At 45.0% G+C, this 23,690-nt stretch overlaps 1 protein-coding gene and 2 long non-coding RNA genes across 3 annotated transcripts in view; 1 reads left to right on the top strand and 2 right to left on the bottom strand.

The window, feature by feature from the left end:
* LOC135574665 (uncharacterized) overlaps window positions 1-1,333 on the bottom strand; it is a 1,743-nt gene extending 410 nt beyond the window's left edge. The window contains exons 1-2 of the long non-coding RNA XR_010465525.1: window positions 455-1,333; window positions 1-360 (exon numbers count right to left, since the gene is read on the bottom strand). The exon at window positions 1-360 is cut by the window's left edge and continues 410 nt beyond it. This is a non-coding gene — a long non-coding RNA (uncharacterized LOC135574665). The remainder of the gene's footprint in view (window positions 361-454) is intronic.
* LOC115123956 (neurexin-3b-like) overlaps window positions 1-23,690 on the top strand; it is a 474,303-nt gene that overhangs the window by 335,622 nt on the left and 114,991 nt on the right. The gene's annotated exons all lie outside the window — the stretch shown is intronic.
* Window positions 1,344-3,281, bottom strand: LOC135574664 (uncharacterized). The gene is made up of 6 exons (XR_010465524.1): window positions 2,901-3,281; window positions 2,554-2,624; window positions 2,291-2,466; window positions 2,139-2,200; window positions 1,971-2,057; window positions 1,344-1,884 (listed from the first exon to the last, which is right to left on the bottom strand). It is a non-coding gene; the product is annotated as an uncharacterized LOC135574664 (long non-coding RNA).

Raw genomic sequence — 23,690 nt, forward strand, 5'->3', positions numbered from 1 at the left:
ATAATTCAACACATATTGGTCCCTCAGCAGCCGACCACTGTCGTCATCAGGGAAGATTGCCGGATTGTCCCAGTCCATGGCTGGTGGCACTCTGGGGGCCCTCCTTCCTCAGGCAGGCCACATTGTGGAGGACAGCACAAGCCACAGTAATATCACATGCCCTAACAGGGCTGACCCTTAATTTGTGAAGGCAGTGAAAGCGTGCCTTCAGGAGGCCAAAGGTCATTTCAACTCTGGCCCTGGTCCTGGCATGGGCATGGTTGTAGGCCTGCTGTGCTTCCTGGGGGTCTGTGAAAGGTGTCAGGAGAAAAGGCTGGCAGCCATACCCCCTGTCTCCCAGCAACACACCAGAGAATTCACCTGTCAACACAAAATCTCATCATTACTACCTCATAAACACAGTGATATTCTTGACACAGCCATGATGGTTATAAATAGGGGTTGTGTGGCTTACCTTGTGATAGGCACTGATAGATTTCAGAGGCCCGAAAGATTCTGGAGTCATTGACTGAGCCAGGCCATTTTGCCACAACATTGCTGATCACACACTCAGCATTGCAGACCATCTGAAATCATAAGATGAGGAATATTACACCAATCAATGCACATCACTGGCAATGCAGAGTGTTCGTCAATGGACAATATCAAAAAGTTATGTTCACCTGAACATTAATGCTGTGAAAGGATTTCCTATTCACAAAATCGGCCTCATGGGCACCTGAGGGGGCTTTTATCCTTATGTGTGTGCAGTCCACTGCACCAATGACATTGGGGAAACCTGTCACACAAAGTAATGAGTATCCTACTATGTGTTAACAGTTGTCCTGTAATTTGTAGATCCTCTTACCTGCAATCCTATAGAACTCCTCTTTGATGTCACAGAGTCTTCTGTGGCCAGGGAAGGAGATGAAGACATCTGCTAATGCTTTGATAGCCAGACACACACTCCTTATTGTGCGGCAAATTGTGGCCTTGTTCAGCATCCCCACTGAGTACAGGAAGGCTCCACTAGCAAAAAAGCGCAAGGCAACACAAACCATTTGCGCCACACTCAGTGCATGGCTCCGTGCAGTGCGGTGCTTAATCCTGGGACCCAGTAGTCTGCATAGATACCTGATGCCATCTGCAGAAAACCTGTATCTTTCATATAGATGGTCATCAGGGAAGGCCAGTGGGTCCAACCGGTCCCTGAAGACCCTTTCTCGCCTGAAGGCTCTCCTCAGCACAAGTGCTTCTTCATCCACCACATCTCGCACGAATGGGCATGCCATTGTCAGAGCAGAAAGGAACACACAATTTTGGGCCTTCATATAGGCTAGTGGCCACACCTGGTGCTGGGGGTGGGCAAAGAGGGCGATGCCTTATAACGATGACTTGGTTGTACTGATTGCTGGGAAAATAAAAAAAACCTTAGAAAGATGCCACCGTCCTGTGTGCTCACAATAAGAGCTCATATGTCATGGCTCACTTGACTTTACGAGAATATACCTAATTTTTATTTTGAGCTGTGTCATCTTCTTGGAGCTGGGGGAGGAAAGAAAAATAATGATTAATACATTTGTGTTACAGTTAGCATACAGTGTACATTGAAGGCATATCTCACCTCCCTCTCAAGTTTTTTTATTTCAAGGTCCAGTTTCCTAATTGTCCTCTTTTTTATTTCGGACTCAGTACAAGATTTTCCATCTTTTTCTTCTTGTACTGAATGTCTATGTCTGCCAGTTCTATTTGGCGCCGGAGGTGGTTGCCATACAACTTTCTGATCGCTTGTGAGCTCTGTGAACACAATACAATTAGCGCAGCTGGAATTTGGCAGGATGTGGTGTCCTTTTATTAATACGCAATGTTGCCAGGCTGGTTTTCCCACTGTATAGCATCTGGGTCCTGTAAAAGAAATTAGATTTTTGATTTTGATGAGGACTCCTCACCATTGTAGAGTAAATAGTACTTTCACAGTCTTAACATGATACCTCATGCCTTCTGGAATCCAGAGAGATGGTCTCCTCCTCATCATCGTCTCCATCATGTGCTGTTGCTGCTGCACTGGGGCCTTCACCCTATCACATTTAATCGGATTCATATTGAAGCTAGTAGACAAGACATGCCAGGCCTAAGTATGCCTTTGATGGAGTACTCACTGGATCAGCATCGTCTGGTGCTTGTGCTGGTGGCTCTAACAGGAACACAGTGCTGCCAGGCACTGCAAGGCAATAGGTAAACCAAAGTCAGACAGTCCAAATTGATTCAATATGAATGTGGTTGTATCCCATGTAGAGATGGAAGGACATACCTTGAATGAAGCGGGTGGCATCTTGGGAGGAACCTATGCTCGTCTCTTTCCCCCAGGGATCCCCTCTAAGACGGGCCTGCCTTTATTTAGCTCCAAGGCCATGTCCTCTGCTGGGGTAAGGTCAGCCTTTGGTGACCCACCACCCGTGCCTTGTCTGTGGGTATTCTTTTTCACTGCTAAAACAGTACAGACAATGTGTGAGCAGGCACCTTCTGGGTACAATATATGCTTGTGCTTTGTTAAATATTAGTCAGGGACCATACCATTCTGCAGAATGTTCTTGTATTTGATTTTGACCTGCTGCCATGTCCGTTTTGGCCCGTTCATGTTTAATCTACACACACACACATTTAATGGAGTCACACTGCAAAAAATTACTTGGTATTTTTGTCTTGTTTTCAGTAAAATATCAAAAAATGTATCATAGCTTTATACAGTGTGATGGAGTTACTTTACACAATTTCACTCATATCTGCAGTGCATTTCAATTAAAAATTTAACCGTTTCATAATTACAGTACAACTGCATTTTTGGAGATGTGAATTAAATATTTGAATTGTAATTGTGATGTTTCAGCGGAGCGGTGAGTGTGTAATTGTGCACTACTTACGCATTCAGGCGGTCTGCAATACTTTGCCACGCTTTTTCTCTTTGCTTTATCACTGTGGCGGTGTTGCCTTTCTTCTTAATTATATATTTTACCTCCTCGTATGCCTCCATGAGGATTTGTGCTTCCGACGGGGAAAAGTACGCGGCTCTAGTTGCCATGGTAAATCAGTTAATCTGTGATCTGTGGCAGGGTCTATTTGAGTGAGCCGTGAGCGCGCACCTATCCAGGATTGGTTTCACCTGGCTTAATGAATCCGTGTCTGCTCATCCTGGCTTGGTCTTTGTGCAACCAATTAAGCCTGGACGCACATGTTTTGGCTTCATTGAGCTCAGCTGAGTCATTTATCCCGGATGTCTTAATTCTACTTTTGTGCAACAGGCCCCTGGTTGCCAAATTATGGCAACAACAGCTCAAATAAGCAAAGCATTTTTATTGACGACTCTTAGGGCTGCATCGAAAATCCAATAAAATCCCCCAAATTAAATGATGGACGCAGCAATTCTCCTGTAGGCGTGATGGCTCCAAAATGTATGTTAATGCGATTTGTATAAACCTGTTAATTTTGGGGGAGTGTAGCCATTCCCTGCATTAATCTCTAACCCAAAGCTTCTCCCTCCCTCCCTCCCTCCCTCCCTCCCTCCCTCTCTCTCTCTCTCTCTCTCTCTCTCTCTCTCTCTCTCTTCTCAAGACACACACACACACACGCTGAGAGACAAGCCATTCCCATACCCTGCATTAATCTCTAACCCAAAGCCCCTCCCTCCCTCCCTCTCTCTCTCTCTCTCTCTCTCTCCCTCTCTCTCTCTCTCTCTCTCTCTCTCTCTCTCTCTCTCCCTCCCTCTCTCTCTCTCTTTCTCTCTCTCTCTCTCTCTCTCTCCCTCCCTCAATCCATACATCCATCTCTCTCATCCTTTTTGCAATCCTTCTCTCCATCCCTCACTCAATCACTCCCTCTATTCCCCTCTCCATCCCTCTCTCCATCCTTCTCTCCATCCTGCTCTCCATCCCTCTACCTCTCTATTCTTATATTCCTCTCATTGAGTACAGTAGTCTAATATCCGTTTTTGGAACGGAAACATTTCTACGATGACTCTTTGACCTCAAGTCCCCATAGTGTTAGCCTTTATTCTTTGACAGTAGTCTAACATTTGGAAGAAATGTTCTTCATTCTTCAATAGTTCTGGCCATTTTCTTCCAACAGGCGTTTTGCCTGGACTGTAATCAAAGTAATGGCGACAGAGAAGTACCCGGGATGACTCATTAGGCGACATTACCGTATGTCATTACGTAACTCCCTGTGTGTCTACTTTCTGGAATAGAATTTCTCCCTGTGGGTCTACATTCTGGAATAGAATTTCTCCCTGTGGGTTCACATTCTGGAATAGAATTTCTCCCTGTGGGTCTACATTCTGGAATAGAATTTCTCCATGTGGGTCTACATTCTGGAATAGAATTTCTCCCTGTGGGTTCACATTCTGGAATAGAATTTCTCCCTGTGGGTCTACTTTCTGGAATAGAATTTCTCCCTGTCGGTCTACATTCTGGAATAGAATTTCTCCCTGTGGGTCTACATTCTGGAATAGAATTTCTCCCTGTGGGTCTACTTTCTGGAATATAATTTCTCCCTGTGGGTCTACATTCTGGAATAGAATTTCTCCCTGTCGGTCTACATTCTGGAATAGAATTTCTCCCTGTGGGTCTACATTCTGGAATAGAATTTCTCCCTGTGGGTCTACATTCTGGAATAGAATTTCTCCCTGTGGGTCTACATTCTGGAATAGAATTTCTCCCTGTGGGTCTCCAGTTCTTCTATCCCCTGTGCCCTGTCTGAGGGGTTCTGGACCTCACCTTTGTTGTGTTGTCTGCTCAACCTCACATTTTTGCAAGCAGCGTGCTGCTCGGTCCCACCTCACTGTGTATGCCAGACATCCCCTCTGTCCTTCCCCAGTGAAGCGGTACACAGAGTGATCGCTGGCCTGGTGTGTCATACAGACGGACAGAACACTGGCCCTGTGAGCTTATCTCCCTTCAGGGGCTCCAGTGGACCGATGATGTCTAAACTCATCCCTGACAGATAAACTCATCCAACAGCCCCTCACATAGACTGACTGATACTTAACATTTAACATTTAAGTCATTTAGCAGACGCTCTTATCCAGAGCGACTTACAAATTGGTGCATTCACCTTATGACATCCAGTGGAACAGTAGTGCATCTAAATCTTTTAAGGGGGTGAGAGGGATTACTTCATCCTATCCTAGGTATTCCTTAAAGAGGTGGGGTTTCAGGTGTCTCCGGAAGGTGGTGATTGACTCCGCTGTCCTGGCGTCGTGAGGGAGTTTGTTCCACCATTGGGGGCCAGAGCAGCGAACAGTTTTGACTGGGCTGAGCGGAACTGTACTTCCTCAGTGGTAGGGAGGCGAGCAGGCCAGAGGTGGATGAACGCAGTGCCCTTGTTTGGGTGTAGGGCCTGATCAGAGCCTGGAGGTACTGAGGTGCCGTTCCCCTCACAGCTCCGTAGGCAAGCACCATGGTCTTGTAGCGGATGCGAGCTTCAACTGGAAGCCAGTGGAGAGAGCGGAGGAGCGGGGTGACGTGAGAGAACTTGGGAAGGTTGAACACCAGACGGGCTGCGGCGTTCTGGATGAGTTGTAGGGGTTTAATGGCACAGGCAGGGAGCCCAGCCAACAGCGAGTTGCAGTAATCCAGACGGGAGATGACAAGTGCCTGGATTAGGACCTGCGCCGCTTCCTGTGTGAGGCAGGGTCGTACTCTGCGGATGTTGTAGAGCATGAACCTACAGGAACGGGCCACCGACTTGATGTTAGTTGAGAACGACAGGGTGTTGTCCAGGATCACGCCAAGGTTCTTAGCGCTCTGGGAGGAGGACACAATGGAGTTGTCAACCGTGATGGCGAGATCATGGAACGGGCAGTCCTTCCCGGGAGGAAGAGCAGCTCCGTCTTGCCGAGGTTCAGCTTGAAGTGGTGATCCGTCATCCACACTGATATGTCTGCCAGACATGCAGAGATGCGATTCGCCACCTGGTCATCAGAAGGGGGAAAGGAGAAGATTAATTGTGTGTCGTCTGCATAGCAATGATAGGAGAGACCATGTGAGGTTATGACAGAGCCAAGTGACTTGGTGTATAGCGAGAATAGGAGAGGGCCTAGAACAGAGCCCTGGGGAACACCAGTGGTGAGAGCACGTGGTGTGGAGACGGATTCTCGCCACGCCACCTGGAAGGAGCGACCTGTCAGGTAGGACGCAATCCAAGCGTGGGCCGCGCCGGAGATGCCCAACTCGGAGAGGGTGGAGAGGAGGATCTGATGGTTCACAGTATCGAAGGCAGCCGATAGGTCTAGAAGGATGAGAGCAGAGGAGAGAGAGTTAGCTTTAGCAGTGCGGAGCGCCTCCGTGATACAGAGAAGAGCAGTCTCAGTTGAATGACTAGTCTTGAAACCTGACTGATTTGGATCAAGAAGGTCATTCTGAGAGAGATAGCGGGAGAGCTGGCCAAGGACGGCACGTTCAAGAGTTTTGGAGAGAAAGAAAGAAGGGATACTGGTCTGTAGTTGTTGACATCGGAGGGATCGAGTGTAGGTTTTTCAGAAGGGGTGCAACTCTCGCTCTCTTGAAGACGGAAGGGACGTAGCCAGCGGTCAGGGATGAGTTGATGAGCGGGGTGAGGTAAGGGAGAAGGTCTCCGGAAATGGTCTGGAGAAGAGAGGAGGGGATAGGGTCAAGCGGGCAGGTTGTTGGGCGGCCGGCCGTCACAAGACGCGAGATTTCATCTGGAGAGAGAGGGAGAAAGAGGTCAGAGCACAGGGTAGGGCAGTGTGAGCAGAACCAGCGGTGTCGTTTGACTTAGCAAACGAGGATCGGATGTCGTCGACCTTCTTTTCAAAATGGTTGACGAAGTCATCTGCAGAGAGGGAGGAGGGGGGGGGAAGGAGGATTCAGGAGGGAGGAGAAGGTTGCAAAGAGCTTCCTAGGGTTAGAGGCAGATGCTTGGAATTTAGAGTGGTAGAAAGTGGCTTTAGCAGCAGAGAGAGAAGAGGAAAATGTAGAGAGGAGGGAGTGAAAGGATGTCAGGTCCGCAGGGAGGCGAGTTTTCCTCCATTTCCGCTCGGCTGCCCGGAGCTCTGTTCTGTGAGCTCGCAATGAGTCGTCGAGCCACGGAGCGGGAGGGGAGGACCGAGCCGGCCTGGAGGATAGGGGACATAGAGAGTCAAAGGATGCAGAACGGGAGGAGAGGAGGGTTGAGGAGGCAGAATCAGGAGATAGGTTGGAGAAGGTTTGAGCAGAGGGAAGAGATGATAGGATGGAAGAGGAGAGAGTAGCGGGGGAGAGAGAGCGAAGGTTGGGACGGTGCGATACCATCCGAGTAGGGGCAGTGTGGGAAGTGTTGGATGAGAGCGAGAGGGAAAAGGATACAAGGTAGTGGTCGGAGACTTGGAGGGGAGTTGCAATGAGGTTAGTGGAAGAACAGCATCTAGTAAAGATGAGGTCGAGCGTATTTCATGCCTTGTGAGTAGGGGGAAGGTGAGAGGGTGAGGTCAAAAGAGGAGAGGAGTGGAAAGAAGGAGGCAGAGAGGAATGAGTCAAAGGTAGACGTGGGGAGGTTAAAGTCGCCCAGAACTGTGAGAGGTGAGCCGTCCTCAGGAAAGGAGCTTATCAAGGCATCAAGCTCATTGATGAACTCTCCGAGGAACCTGGAGGGTGATAAATGATAAGGATGTTAAGCTTGAAAGGGCTGGTAACTGTGACAGCATGGAATTCAAAGGAGGCGATAGACAGATGGGTAAGGGGAGAAAGAGAGAATGACCACTTGGGAGAGATGAGGATCCCGGTGCCACCACCCCGCTGACCAGAAGCTCTCGGGGTGTGCGAGAACACGTGGGCAGACGAAGAGAGAGCAGTAGGAGTAGCAGTGTTGTCTGTGGTGATCCATGTTTCCGTCAGTGCCAAGAAGTCGAGGGACTGGAGGGAGGCATAGGCTGAGATGAACTCTGCCTTGTTGGCCGCAGATCGGCAGTTCCAGAGGCTACCGGAGACCTGGAACTCCACGTGGGTCGTGCGCGCTGGGACCACCAGATTAGGGTGGCCGCGGCCACGCGGTGTGGAGCGTTTGTATGGTCTGTGCAGAGAGGAGAGAACAGGGATAGACAGACACATAGTTGACAGGCTACACAAGAGGCTACGCTAATGCAAAGGAGATTGGAATGACAAGTGGACTACACGTCTCGAGTGTTCTGCAGCAGCCATACAAGGGGAAGCTAAGAATGCACAGCAGCCTTGGTAGAGGGAGAGAGAGAGAGAGAGAGAGAGAGAGGGTTATTGTAGGTAGGAGGTAGGGTATTGTAGTGTGAGGTAGGGAAGAGGGAAGGTTGAAGTGTAGGTTAGAGTAATGAAGGGGAGGGTTGGGTAGAGGGTCGGGTATAGGGTATAGGGTAGGGTAGGGGGAAAGTTGAAGGGTAGGGTAGGCTATGGCAGAGGTAAGGAATTGTAGTGTAAAGTAGGGTAGGGTAGGGTATAGGGTAGGGTGGGGTAGGGTAGGGTAGGAATTGTAGTGTAAGGTAGGGAAGAGGGAAGGTTGAAGGGTAGGTTAGAGTATTGTAGGGTAGGGTAGGGTAGAGGATCGGGTATGGGGTATAGGGTAGGGTAGAGGTAAGGTATAGTAGTGTAAGGTAGGGAAGAGGGAAGGTTGTGGGAAGTGTTGGTTAGAGTAATGTAGGGTAGGGAGGGTAGAGGGTTGGATATAGGGTATAGGGTAGGGTAGGGTAGGGTAGGATAGAGGGTCGGGTATACGGTATAGAGTAGGGTAGAGGGTCGGGTATAGGGTAGGGTCCGGTATAGGGTAGGGTCGGGTATAGAGTATAGGGTAGATTAGGGTAGGGTAGTGTAGGGTAGAGGTAAGGTATTGTAGTGTAAGGTAGGGAAGAGGGATGGTTGAAGTGTAGGTTAGAGTAATGTAGGGGAGGGTCGGGTAGAGTGTCGGGTATGGTGTGTAGGGTAGGGGGAAGGTTGAAGGGTAGGATATGGTAGAGGTAATGAATTGTAGTGTACGGTAGGGTAGGGTAGAGGTTCGGGTATAGGGTAGGGTGGGGTAGGGTAGGGTAGAGGTAAGGAATTGTAGTGTAAGGTAGGGTAGAGGGAAGTATAGGTTAGAGTAATGTAGGGGAGGGTAGGTTAGAGGGTCGGGTATAGGGTATAATGTAGGGTAGGGTAGGGTAGAGGTAAGGTATTGTAGTGTAAGGTAGGGAAGAGAGAAGGTTGAAGGGTAGGGTGGGGTAGGGTGAGGTAGGGTAGTGTAGAGGTAAGGTATTGTGTAATGTAGGGAAGAGAGAAGGTTGAAGGGTAGGGTCGAGTAGGGTAGGGTAGGGTAAGGTAGAGGTAAGTTATTGTAGTGTAAGGTAGGGAAGAGAGAAGGTTGAAGGGCAGGGTAGCAGCCAGATAAGGTGTCCTGGTCTGACCTGGTCTAACATTGATGCATCACCCATCTGAGATCCCCTGCTGTCTCTGTAGATAGATAGGAAGACTCCCTTTTTCTTCTTTATGTCGCTCTCTCTCTCATTTCAATTCAAATGGCTTTATTGGCTTGGGCATCATATGTTTACGTTGCCAAAGCAAGTGAAATAGATAATAAACAAAAATTAAATAACTAATAAAAATGTAACACTCAAATTAACATTACACTCACGAACGTTGCAAAGAAATAAAGACATTTATGTACAGTGTTGTAACGTGTGCAAATAGTTGAAGTACAAAGGGAAATAAATAAACATAAATATGGGTTGCATTTACAATGGTGTTTGATCTTCACTGGTTGCCCTTTTCTTGAGCCAACAGGTCACAAATCTTGCTAGTGTGATTGCACACTCAATCAAATTGAATCAAATGTATTTATCAAGCCCTTCTTACATTGTCTGATGTCACAAACTGCTGTACAGAAACTCAGCCTAAAACCGCAAACAGCAAGAAATGCAGATGTAGAAGCACAGTGGCTAGGAAAAACTCCCTAGAAAGGCCAAAACCTAGGAAGAAACCTAGAGAGGAACCAGGCTCTGAGGGGTGGCCAGTCCTCATCTGGCTGTGCCGGGTGGAGAGTATAACAGGGGCGGAAGGGTAGCCTAGTGGTTAGAGCGTTGGACTAGCAACCAGAAGGTTGCAAGTTCAAACCCCTGAGCTGACAAGATCGTTCTACCCCTGAACAGGCAGTTAACTCACTGTTGCTAGGCTGTCATTGAAAATAAGAATTTGTTCTTCACTGACTCACTAGTCAAATAAAGGTAAAAAAAATAAATGAATAAAAAACATGGCCAAGATGTTCAAATGTTCATAGATGACCAACAGGGTCAGATAATAATAATCCCAGTGGTTGTAGAGGGTGAAACAAGTTAGCACCTCAGGCTTAAATGTCAGTTGGCTTTTCATAGCTGATCATTCAGAGTTAGAGAAAAGTGTGGTAACAGCAGGTCCAGGACAAGGTAGCACGTCCTGTGAACAGGTCAGGGTTCCATAGCTGCAGGCAGAACAGTTGAGACTGGAGCAGCAGCATGACCAGGTGAGTCATCAGGCCAGGTAGTCCTGAGGTGTAGGTCCTCTGAGAGAGAAAAAAGAAAAAGAGAAAGAGAGAGATAATCAGAGGGAGAATACTTTCAATTCACGCAGAACACCGGGATAAGTCAGGGGAAATACTCCAGATGTAACAGACTGACCCTAGCCCCCCGACACGTAAACTATTGCAGCATAAATACTGGAGGCTGAGACAGGAGGGGTCGGGAGACACTGAGGCCCCATCCGATGATACCCCTGGACAAAGGCCAAACAGGCACAATATAACCCCACCCACTCTGCCAAAGCACAGCCCCCACACCACTAGAGGGATATCTTCAACCAGCAATTTACTACCCTGAGACAAGGCTGAGTATAGCCCACAAAGACCTCCCCCACAACACAAACCCGAGGGGGGCACCAACCTGGACAGGAAGACTATGTCAGTGACTCAACCCACTCAAGTGACGCACCCCTTCTTTGGACGGCATGGAAGAGCACCAGTAAGCCAGTGACTCAGCCCCCCTTAATAGGGTTTGAGCAAGAGAATCCCAGTGGAGAGACAGGACTGTGGTATTTCACCCAATACATATGGGAGTTTATCAAAATTTGATTTGTTTTCACAATTTTTGTGGGTCTGTGTAATCTGAGGGAAATATGTGTCTCTAATATGGTCATACATTTGGCAGGATGTTAGGAAGTGCAGATCAGTTTCCACCTCATTTTGTGGGCAGTGAGCACATAGCCTGTCTTCTCTTGAGAGCCATGTCTACATACGGCGGCCTTTCTCAATAGCAAGGCTATGCTTACTGAGTCTGTACATAGTCAAAGCTTTCCTTAATTTTGGGTTAGTCATAGTGGTCAGGTATTCTACCACTGTGTACTCTTTGTTTAGGGCCAAATAGCATTCTAGTTTGTTCCATTTTTTGTTAATTCTTTCCAATGTGTCAAGTAATTATCTTTTTGTTTTCTCATGATTTGGTTGGGTCTAATTGTGTTGCTGTCCTGGGGCTCTGTGGAGCCTGTCTGTGTTTGTGAAATGAGCCACAGGACCAGCTTGCTTCGGGGACTCTTCTCCAGGTTCATTTCTCTGTAGGTGATGGCTTTGTTATGGAAGGTTTGGGAATCGCTTCCTTTTAGGTGGTTGTAGAATTGAATGTCTCTTTTCTGGATGTTGATCATTAGCAGGAAACGGCCTAATTCTGCTCTGCATGCATTATTTGATGTTTTACGTCGCACACAGAGGATATTTTTTCAGTGTCTCAATTTGGTGTTTATTATTGGTTGGTGAGCAGACCCCAGACCTATAACTGAGTATTTTTAGCCAGATTCTAATTGTTATGTCGAATTTTAGGTTTCTTTTTATGGCCAGAAGGCCCTTCTTGCCTTGACTCTCAGATCATTCACAGCTTTCTGGAAATTACATGTGGAGCTGATGTTTAGGCCGAGGCATGTAAAGTTTTTTTGTGTGCTAGGTTACCCTACCTTACCCTACCCTACCCTACCCTACCCTACCCTACCTTACCTTACCCTACCCTACCCTACACTACCTTACCTTACCCTACCTTACCCTACCTTACCCTACCCTACCCTACCTTACCTTAGCTTACCTTACCTTACCTTACCCTACCTTAGTCTACCTTACCTTACCCTACCCTACCCTACCTTACCCTACCCTACCTTAGTTTACCTTACCCTACCCTACCTTAGTCTACCTTACCCTACCCTACCTACCCTACCTTACCTTACCCTACCTTAGTCTACCTTACCCTACCTTACCCTCGCATACCTCACCCTACCCTACCTTACCCTACCTTACCCTACCCTACCCTACTCTACCTTAGCTTAACCTACCTTACACTACACTACCTTAGTCTACCTTACCCTACCTTACCTTACCATACCCTACCCTACCCTACCCTACCCTACCCTACACTACCTTAGTCTACCCTACTGTACCCTACCTTACCCTACACTACCTTAGTCTACCCTAACCTACCCTAACCTACCTTACCCTACACTACCTTGTGTACAGTCATTTGGAAAAAAGTTCATTTGAAATTTGCTCAGTACATTGTTTTCACTGAGGAAATGTACGAGTCTGCTGTTAATGATAATGCAGAGGATTTCCCACGGTTGCTTTTAACGCATATCCCACGGTAGTTATTGGAGTTAAACTTGTCTCCACTTTTGTGTTTGTCCCCCTGTGTCCTGAGGGTGTCAGGTTCTTGTCCAGTTCTGCCATTTAGGTCGCCACAGACTAGTACATGTCCCTATTCCTGAAAGTTGTTGATCTCCCCCTCATCGTTAATCTCTCATCGTTACAGTTTGGAGATTCTCTCATCGTTACAGTATGGAGATTCTCTCATCGTTACAGTATGGCGATTCTCTCATCGTTACAGTATGGCGATTCTCTCATCGTTACAGTATGGGGATTCTCTCGTCGTTACAGTGTGGGGATTCTCTCATCATTACAGTATGGAGATTCTCTCATCGTTACAGTTTGGAGATTCTCTCATCGTTACAGTATGGAGAATCTCTCATCGTTACAGTATGGAGATTCTCTCATCGTTACAGTATGGAGATTCTCGCATCGTTACAGTATGGAGATTCTCTCATCGTTACAGTGTGGGGATTCTCTCATCGTTACAGTGTGGAGATTCTCTCATCGTTACAGTGTGGAGATTCTCTCATCGTTACAGTGTGGGGATTCTCTCATCGTTACAGTGTGGAGATTCTCTCATCGTTACAGTGTGGAGATTCTCTCATCGTTACAGTGTGGAGATTCTCTCATCGTTACAGTGTGGGGATTCTCTCATCGTTACAGTGTGGAGATTCTCTCATCGTTACAGTGTGGAGATTCTCTCATCGTTACAGTCAGGAGATTCTCTCATCGTTACAGTGTGGAGATTCTCTCATCGTTACAGTATGGAGATTCTCTCATCATTACAGTATGGAGATTCTCTCATCGTTACAGTATGGAGATTCTCTCATCGTTACAGTGTGGAGATTCTCTCATCGTTACAGTGTGGAGATTCTCTCATCGTTACAGTGTGGGGATTCTCTCATCGTTACAGTATGGAGATTCTCTCATCGTTACAGTGTGGAGATTCTCTCATCGTTACAGTGTGGGGATTCTCTCATCGTTACAGTGTGGAGATTCTCTTATCGTTACAGTATGGAGATTCTCTCATCGTTACAGTATGGAGATTCTCTCATCGTTACAGTGTGGAGATTATCTTATCGTTACAGTATGGAGATTCTCTCATCGTTACAGTATGGAGATTCTCTCATCGTTACAGTATGGAGATTCTCGCATCGTTACAGTATGGAGATTCTCTCATCGTTACAGTGTGGGGATTCTCTCATCGTTACAGTGTGGAGATTCTCTCATCGTTACAGTGTGAAGATTCTCTCATCGTTACAGTCAGGAGATTCTCTCATTGTTACAGTGTGGAGATTCTCTCATCGTTACAGTATGGAGATTCTCTCATCATTACAGTATGGAGATTCTCTCATTGTTACAGTATGGAGATTCTCTCATCGTTACAGTGTGGAGATTCTCTCATCGTTACAGTGTGGAGATTCACTCATCGGTACAGTATGGAGAATCTCTCATCGTTACAGTATCGAGAATCTCTCATCGTTACAGTGTGGAGATTCTCTCATCGTTACAGTGTGGGGATTCTCTCATCGTTACAGTATGGAGATTCTCTCATCGTTACAGTATGGAGATTCTCTCATCGTTACAGTGTGGGGATTCTCTCATCGTTACAGTCAGGAGATTCTCTCATCGTTACAGTGTGGAGATTCTCTCATCGTTACAGTATGGAGATTCTCTCATCCTTACAGTATGGAGATTCTCTCATCATTACAGTATGGAGAATCTCTCATTGTTACAGTGTGGAGATTCTCTCATCGTTACAGTGTGGAGATTCTCTCATCGTTACAGTGTGGATATTCTCTCATCATTACAGTATGGAGATTCTCTCATCGTTACAGTTTCGGATTCTCTCATCGTTACAGTATGGAGATTCTCTCATCGTTACAGTGTGGAGATTCTCTCGTCGTTACAGAATGGAGAGTCTCTCATCGTTACAGTATGGAGATTCTCTCATCATTACAGTATGGAGATTCTCTCATCGTTACAGTATGGAGATTCTCTCATCGTTACAGTGTGGAGATTCTCTCATCGTTACAGTGTGGAGATTCTCTCATCGTTACAGTGTGGAGATTCACTCATCGGTACAGTATGGAGAATCTCTCATCGTTACAGTATCGAGAATCTCTCATCGTTACAGTGTGGAGATTCTCTCATCGTTACAGTGTGGGGATTCTCTCATCGTTACAGTATGGAGATTCTCTCATCGTTACAGTATGGAGATTCTCTCATCGTTACAGTGTGGGGATTCTCTCATCGTTACAGTCAGGAGATTCTCTCATCATTACAGTGTGGAGATTCTCTCATCGTTACAGTATGGAGATTCTCTCATCATTACAGTATGGAGATTCTCTCATCATTACAGTATGGAGAATCTCTCATTGTTACAGTGTGGAGATTCTCTCATCGTTACAGTGTGGAGATTCTCTCATCGTTACAGTGTGGATATTCTCTCATCATTACAGTATGGAGATTCTCTCATCGTTACAGTTTCGGATTCTCTCATCGTTACAGTATGGAGATTCTCTCATCGTTACAGTGTGGAGATTCTCTCGTCGTTACAGAATGGAGAGTCTCTCATCGTTACAGTATGGAGATTCTCTCATCATTACAGTATGGAGATTCTCTCATCATTACAGTATGGAGATTCTCTCATCGTTACAGTGTGGAGATTCTCTCATCGTTACAGTGTGGAGATTCTCTCATCGTTACAGTGTGGGGATTCTCTCATCGTTACAGTATGGAGATTCTCTCATCGTTACAGTGTGGAGATTCTCTCATCGTTACAGTGTGGGGATTCTCTCATCGTTACAGTGTGGAGATTCTCTTATCGTTACAGTATGGAGATTCTCTCATCGTTACAGTATGGAGATTCTCTCATCGTTACAGTGTGGAGATTATCTTATCGTTACAGTATGGAGATTCTCTCATCGTTACAGTATGGAGATTCTCTCATCGTTACAGTATGGAGATTCTCGCATCGTTACAGTATGGAGATTCTCGCATCGTTACAGTGTTGGGATTCTCTCATCGTTACAGTGTGGAGATTCTCTCATCGTTACCGTGTGGAGATTCTCTCATCGTTACAGTCAGGAGATTCTCTCATCGTTACAGTGTGGAGATTCTCTCATCGTTACAGTATGGAGATTCTCTCATCATTACAATATGGAGATTCTCTCATCGTTACAGTATGGAGATTCTCTCATCGTTACAGTGTGGAGATTCTCTCATCGTTACAGTGTGGAGATTCTCTCATCGTTACAGTGTGGGGAATCTCTCATCGTTACAGTATGGAGATTCTCTCATCGTTACAGTATGGAGATTCTCTCATCGTTACAGTGTGGAGATTCTCTCATCGTTACAGTGTGGAGATTCTCTCATCGTTACAGTATGGAGATTCTCTCATCGTTACAGTATGGAGAATCTCTCATCGTTACAGTGTGGGGATTCTCTCATCGTTACAGTATGGAGATTCTCTCATCGTTACAGTGTGGAGATTCTCTCATCGTTACAGTGTGGAGATTCTCTCGTCGTTACAGAATGGAGAGTCTCTCATCGTTACAGTATGGAGATTCTCTCATCCTTACAGTATGGAGATTCTCTCATCGTTACAGTATGGAGATTCTCGCATCGTTACAGTATGGAGATTCTCTCATCGTTACAGTGTGGGGATTCTCTCATCGTTACAGTGTGGAGATTCTCTCATCGTTACAGTGTGGAGATTCTCTCATCGTTACAGTCAGGAGATTCTCTCATCGTTACAGTGTGGAGATTCTCTCATCGTTACAGTATGGAGATTCTCTCATCGTTACAGTATGGCGATTCTCTCATCGTTACAATATGGAGATTCTCTCATCGTTACAGTGTGGAGATTCTCTCATCATTACAGTGTGGGGATTCTCTCATCGTTACAGTGTGGAGATTCTCTCATCGTTACAGTATGGAGAATTTCTCATCGTTACAGTTTGGAGATTCTCTCATCTTTACAGTGTGGGGATTCTCTCACCGTTACAGTATGGAGATTCTCTCATCGTTACAGTTTGGAGATTCTCTCATCGTTACAGTGTGGAGATTCTCTCATCGTTACAGTGTGGAGATTCTCTCATCGTTAAATGTGGAGATTCTCTCATCGTTACAGTATGGGGATTCTCTCATCGTTACAGTGTCGAGATTATCTCATCGTTAAGTGTGGAGATTCTCTCATCGTTACAGTATGGGGATTATCTCATCGTTACAGTGTGGGGATTCTCTCATCATTACAGTATGGAGATTCTCTCATCGTTTCAGTATGGAGATTCACTTATCGTTACAGTATGGAGATTCTCTCATCGTTACAGTATGGAGATTCTCGCATCGTTACAGTATGGAGATTCTCTCATCGTTACAGTATGGAGATTATCTCTTATCGTTACAGTATGGAGATTCTCTCATCGTTACAGTGTGGGGATTCTCTCATCGTTACAGTGTGGGGATTCTCTCATCGTTACAGTCAGGAGATTCTCTCATCGTTACAGTATCGAGAATCTCTCATCGTTACAGTATGGAGATTCTCTCATCGTTACAGTATGGAGATTCTCTCATCGTTACAGTATGGAGATTCTCTCATCGTTACAGTGTGGAGATTCTCTCATCGTTACAGTGTGGGGATTCTCTCATCGTTACAGTGTGGAGATTCTCTCGTCGTTACAGTGTGGGGATTCTCTCATCGTTACAGTCAGGAGATTCTCTCATCGTTACAGTGTGGAGATTCTCTCATCATTACAGTATGGAGATTCTCTCATCATTACAGTATGGAGATTCTCTCATCATTACAGTATGGAGAATCTCTCATCGTTACAGTATGGAGATTCTCTCATCGTTAAAGTATGGAGAATCTCTCATTGTTACAGTGTGGAGATTCTCTCATCGTTACAGTATGGAGATTCTCGCATCGTTACAGTATGGAGATTCTCTCATCGTTACAGTGTGGGGATTCTCTCATCGTTACAGTGTGGAGATTCTCTCAGCGTTACAGTGTGGAGATTCTCTCATCGTTACAGTCAGGAGATTGTCTCATCGTTACAGTGTGGAGATTCTCTCATCGTTACAGTATGGAGATTCTCTCATCATTACAGTATGGTGATTCTCTCATCGTTACAATATGGAGATTCTCTCATCGTTACAGTATGGAGATTCTCTCATCATTACAGTATGGCGATTCTCTCATCGTTACAATATGGAGATTCTCTCATCGTTACAGTGTGGAGATTCTCTCATCGTTACAGTGTGGAGATTCTCTCATCGTTACAGTATGGAGATTCTCTCATCGTTACAGTGTGGGGAATCTCTCATCGTTACAGTATGGAGATTCTCTCATCGTTACAGTGTGGGGAATCTCTCATCGTTACAGTATGGAGATTCTCTCATCGTTACAGTATGGAGAATCTCTCATCGTTACAGTGTGGAGATTCTCTCATCGTTACAGTGTGGAGATTCTCTCATCGTTACAGTATGGAGGATCTCTCATCGTTACAGTGTGGAGATTCTCTCATCGTTACAGTGTGGAGATTCTCTCATCATTACAGTGTGGGGATTCTCTCATCGTTACAGTGTGGAGATTCTCTCATCGTTACAGTATGGAGAATTTCTCATCGTTACAGTTTGGAGATTCTCTCATCTTTACAGTGTGGGGATTCTCTCATCGTTACAGTATGGAGATTCTCTCATCGTTACAGTTTGGAGATTCTCTCATCGTTACAGTGTGGAGATTCTCTCATCGTTACAGTGTGGAGATTCACTCATCGTTAAATGTGGAGATTCTCTCATCGTTACAGTATGGGGATTCTCTCATCGTTACAGTGTCGAGATTATCTCATCGTTAAGTGTGGAGATTCTCTCATCGTTACAGTATGGGGATTATCTCATCGTTACAGTGTGGGGATTCTCTCATCATTACAGTATGGAGATTCTCTCATCGTTACAGTATGGAGATTCTCTCATCGTTACAGTATGGAGATTCTCGCATCGTTACAGTATGGAGATTCTCTCATCGTTACAGTGTGGGGATTCTCTCATCGTTACAGTGTGGAGATTCTCTCATCGTTACAGTGTGGGGATTCTCTCATCGTTACAGTCAGGAGATTCTCTCATCGTTACAGTATCGAGAATCTCTCATCGTTACAGTATGGAGATTCTCTCATCGTTACAGTATGGAGATTCTCTCATCGTTACAGTATGGAGATTCTCTCATCGTTACAGTGTGGAGATTCTCTCAACGTTACAGTGTGGGGATTCTCTCATCGTTACAGTGTGGAGATTCTCTCGTCGTTACAGTGTGGGGATTCTCTCATCGTTACAGTCAGGAGATTCTCTCATCGTTACAGTGTGGAGATTCTCTCATCGTTACAGTATGGAGATTCTCTCATCATTACAGTATGGAGATTCTCTCATCATTACAGTATGGAGAATCTCTCATCGTTACAGTATGGAGATTCTCTCATCGTTACAGTATGGAGAATCTCTCATTGTTACAGTGTGGAGATTCTCTCATCGTTACAGTGTGGAGATTCTCTCATCGTTACAGTGTGGATATTCTCTCATCATTACAGTATGGAGATTCTCTCATCGTTACAGTTTCGGATTCTCTCATCGTTACAGTGTGGAGATTCTCTCATCGTTACAGTGTGGAGATTCTCTCATCGTTACAGTGTGGGGATTCTCTCATCGTTACAGTGTGGAGATTCTCTCGTCGTTACAGTGTGGGGATTCTCTCATCGTTACAGTCAGGAGATTCTCTCATCGTTACAGTGTGGAGATTCTCTCATCATTACAGTATGGAGATTCTCTCATCATTACAGTATGGAGATTCTCTCATCATTACAGTATGGAGAATCTCTCATCGTTACAGTATGGAGATTCTCTCATCGTTACAGTATGGAGAATCTCTCATCGTTACAGTGTGGATATTCTCTCATCATTACAGTATGGAGATTCTCTCATCGTTACAGTTTCGGATTCTCTCATCGTTACAGTATGGAGATTCTCTCATCGTTACAGTGTGGAGATTCTCTCATCGTTACAGTATGGAGATTCTCTCATCATTACAGTATGGCGATTCTCTCATCGTTACAGTATGGAGATTCTCTCATCGTTACAGTGTGGAGATTCTCTCATCGTTACAGTATGGAGATTCTCTCATCGTTACAGTGTGGGGAATCTCTCATCGTTACAGTATGGAGATTCTCTCATCGTTACAGTATGGAGAATCTCTCATCGTTACAGTGTGGAGATTCTCTCATCGTTACAGTGTGGAGATTCTCTCATCGTTACAGTATGGAGGATCTCTCATCGTTACAGTGTGGAGATTCTCTCATCGTTACAGTGTGGGGATTCTCTCATCGTTACAGTATGGAGATTCTCTCATCGTTACAGTGTGGAGATTCTCTCATCGTTACAGTGTGGGGATTCTCTCATCGTTACAGTGTGGAGATTCTCTCATCGTTACAGTATGGAGAATTTCTCATCGTTACAGTTTGGAGATTCTCTCATCTTTACAGTGTGGGGATTCTCTCATCGTTACAGTATGGAGATTCTCTCATCGTTACAGTTTGGAGATTCTCTCATCGTTACAGTGTGGAGATTCTCTCATCGTTACAGTTTCGGATTCTCTCATCGTTACAGTATGGAGATTCTCTCATCGTTACAGTGTGGAGATTCTCTCATCGTTACAGTGTGGAGATTCTCTCGTCGTTACAGAATGGAGAGTCTCTCATCGTTACAGTATGGAGATTCTCTCATCATTACAGTATGGAGATTCTCTCATCGTTACAGTATGGAGATTCTCTCATCGTTACAGTGTGGAGATTCTCTCATCGTTACAGTGTGGAGATTCTCTCATCGTTACAGTCAGGAGATTCTCTCATTGTTACAGTGTGGAGATTCTCTCATCGTTACAGTATGGAGATTCTCTCATCATTACAGTATGGCGATTCTCTCATCGTTACTGTATGGAGATTCTCTCATCGTTACAGTGTGGAGATTCTCTCATCGTTACAGTATGGAGATTCTCTCATCGTTACAGTGTGGGGAATCTCTCATCGTTACAGTATGGAGATTCTCTCATCGTTATAGTATGGAGAATCTCTCATCGTTACAGTGTGGAGATTCTCTCATCGTTACAGTGTGGAGATTCTCTCATCGTTACAGTATGGAGGATCTCTCATCGTTACAGTGTGGAGATTCTCTCATCGTTACAGTGTGGGGATTCTCTCATCGTTACAGTATGGAGATTCTCTCATCGTTACAGTGTGGAGATTCTCTCATCGTTACAGTGTGGGGATTCTCTCATCGTTACAGTATGGAGAATTTCTCATCATTACAGTTTGGAGATTCTCTCATCTTTACAGTGTGGGGATTCTCTCATCGTTACAGTATGGAGATTCTCTCATCGTTACAGTTTGGAGATTCTCTCATCGTTACAGTGTGGAGATTCTCTCATCGTTACAGTGTGGAGATTCTCTCATCGTTAAATGTGGAGATTCTCTCATCGTTACAGTATGGGGATTCTCTCATCGTTACAGTGTCGAGATTATCTCATCGTTAAGTGTGGAGATTCTCTCATCGTTACAGTATGGGGATTATCTCATCGTTACAGTGTGGGGATTCTCTCATCATTACAGTATGGAGATTCTCTCATCGTTACAGTATGGCGATTCTCTCATCGTTTCAGTATGGAGATTCACTTATCGTTACAGTATGGAGATTCTCTCATCGTTACAGTATGGAGATTCTCGCATCGTTACAGTATGGAGATTCTCTCATCGTTACAGTGTGGGGATTCTCTCATCGTTACAGTGTGGAGATTCTCTCATCGTTACAGTGTGGAGATTCTCTCATCGTTACAGTGTGGGGATTCTCTCATCGTTACAGTGTGGAGATTCTCTCATCGTTACAGTGTGGGGATTCTCTCATCGTTACAGTCAGGAGATTCTCTCATCGTTACAGTATCGAGAATCTCTCATCGTTACAGTATGGAGATTCTCTCATCGTTACAGTATGGAGATTCTCTCATCGTTACAGTATGGAGATTCTCTCATCGTTACAGTGTGGAGATTCTCTCATCGTTACAGTGTGGGGATTCTCTCATCTTTACAGTGTGGAGATTCTCTCATCGTTACAGTGTGGGGATTCTCTCATCGTTACAGTCAGGAGATTCTCTCATCGTTACAGTGTGGAGATTCTCTCATCGTTACAGTATGGAGATTCTCTCATCATTACAGTATGGAGAATCTCTCATCGTTACAGTATGGAGATTCTCTCATCGTTACAGTATGGAGAATCTCTCATTGTTACAGTGTGGAGATTCTCTCATCGTTACAGTGTGGAGATTCTCTCATCGTTACAGTGTGGATATTCTCTCATCATTACAGTATGGAGATTCTCTCATCGTTACAGTTTCGGATTCTCTCATCGTTACAGTATGGAGATTCTTTCATCGTTACAGTGTGGAGATTCTCTCATCGTTACAGTGTGGAGATTCTCTCGTCGTTACAGAATGGAGAGTCTCTCATCGTTACAGTATGGGGATTCTCTCATCATTACAGTATGGAGAATCTCTCATCGTTACAGTGTGGAGATTCTCTCATCGTTACAGTGTGGAGATTCTCTCATCGTTACAGTATGGAGATTCTCTCATCATTACAGTATGGAGATTCTCGCATCGTTACAGTATGGAGATTCTCTCATCGTTACAGTATGGAGATTATCTCTTATCGTTACAGTATGGAGATTCTCTCATCGTTACAGTGTGGGGATTCTCTCATCGTTACAGTATCGAGATTCTCTCATCGTTACAGTATGGAGAATATCTCATCGTTACAGTATGGAGAATCTCTCATTGTTACACTATGGAGAATCTCTCATCGTTACAGTATGGAGAATCTCTCATTGTTACAGTATCGAGAATCTCTCATCGTTACAGTATTGAGAATCTCTCATCGTTACAGTGTGGAGATTCTCTCATCGTTACAGTATGGGGATTCTCTCATCGTTACAGTGTGGCGATTCTCTCATCGTTACAGTGTGGAGATTCTCTCATCGTTACAGTGTGGGGATTCTCTCATTGTTACAGTCAGGAGATTCTCTCATCGTTACAGTATGGAGAATCTCTCATCGTTTCAGTGTGGAGATTCTCTCATCGTTACAGTGTGGGGATTCTCTCATCGTTACAGTATCGAGAATCTCTCATCGTTACAGTGTGGAGATTCTCTCATCATTACAGTGTGTGGATTCTCTCATCGTTACAGTATGGAGATTCTCTCATCGTTACAGTGTGGAGATTCTCTCATCGTTACAGTGTGGGGATTCTCTCATCGTTACAGTGTGGAGATTCTCTCATCGTTACAGTGTGGGGATTCTCTCATCGTTACAGTCAGGAGATTCTCTCATCGTTACAGTGTGGAGATTCTCTCATCGTTACATTATGGAGATTCTCTCATCATTACAGTATGGAGATTCTCTCATTGTTACAGTGTGGAGATTCTCTCATCATTACAGTGTGGAGATTCTCTCATCGTTACAGTGTGGATATTCTCTCATCGTTACAGTATGGAGATTCTCTCATCGTTACAGTTTCGGATTCTCTCATCGTTACAGTGTGGAGATTCTCTCATCGTTACAGTATGGAGATTCTCTCATCATTACACTATGGAGAATCTCTCATCGTTACAGTGTGGAGATTCTCTCATCGTTACAGTGTGGAGATTCTCTCATCGTTACAGTATGGAGATTCTCTCATCGTTACAGTATGGAGATTCTCTCATCGTTACAGTGTGGAGATTCTCTCATCGTTACAGTATGGAGATTCTCTCATAACAAAGGGTTAGGGTTACAAAAAAAGTGAACGCTGATGTCATCACTCACTACAACACTGCTGACATTATGCAACACAGCAGGCATAGTCCACCCTTTAGAATCAGTTACACAAACACATTTCCAAACAGAATCCTAAACGTAAACATTATACAACATAAAAGCCTGATAATGGTGACTAATTTTTTGGTCACCAAATAATGTCATTGAGTGTGCAGCTAACA

This window comes from Oncorhynchus nerka, linkage group LG13, assembly GCF_034236695.1.
Source record: "Oncorhynchus nerka isolate Pitt River linkage group LG13, Oner_Uvic_2.0, whole genome shotgun sequence".
Classification (NCBI taxonomy): Eukaryota; Metazoa; Chordata; class Actinopteri; order Salmoniformes; family Salmonidae; genus Oncorhynchus; species Oncorhynchus nerka.